At 66.9% G+C, this 269-nt stretch overlaps 1 protein-coding gene across 1 annotated transcript in view; it reads left to right on the top strand.

The window, feature by feature from the left end:
* FAM69B (family with sequence similarity 69, member B) overlaps positions 1 to 269 on the top strand; it is a gene marked incomplete at its 5' end in the record, with an annotated part of 4,111 nt that overhangs the window by 1,474 nt on the left and 2,368 nt on the right. The gene's annotated exons all lie outside the window — the stretch shown is intronic.

The following is a 269-nucleotide window of genomic DNA, read 5'->3' as shown; positions in this document are numbered from 1 at the left end:
GCTGTCGCGCTCTCGCCGAGAAGCTGCAGAGCTGCAGCCGCTTCAACCCAGGGATGCCTCCAGCTCCTGAGCCAGCCGCCCCGCTTGCAGATCAGAGCCACCATCTGTCCCTGTCCCCAGCACCGCCTGGATCAGTGCCAGCCCATTTCACAGCAGGGGCTGCCGCTCTGCTGAGCGGCCCGAGCCGTGCATCCTCCTCCAGCCCTGGCAGCTCCTCTAACCCCTTGGGCTTGCAGCAGGAGCAAACCCCTTGTGGCCCCCTCCAGCAC

The sequence above is a fragment of the Buceros rhinoceros genome, unplaced genomic scaffold (assembly GCF_000710305.1).
Source record: "Buceros rhinoceros silvestris isolate BGI_N320 unplaced genomic scaffold, ASM71030v1 scaffold8376, whole genome shotgun sequence".
Taxonomy (NCBI): domain Eukaryota; kingdom Metazoa; phylum Chordata; class Aves; order Bucerotiformes; family Bucerotidae; genus Buceros; species Buceros rhinoceros.
Note: the sequence above shows the minus strand (reverse complement) of the source record. Positions and strands in the feature narration are given on the sequence as shown.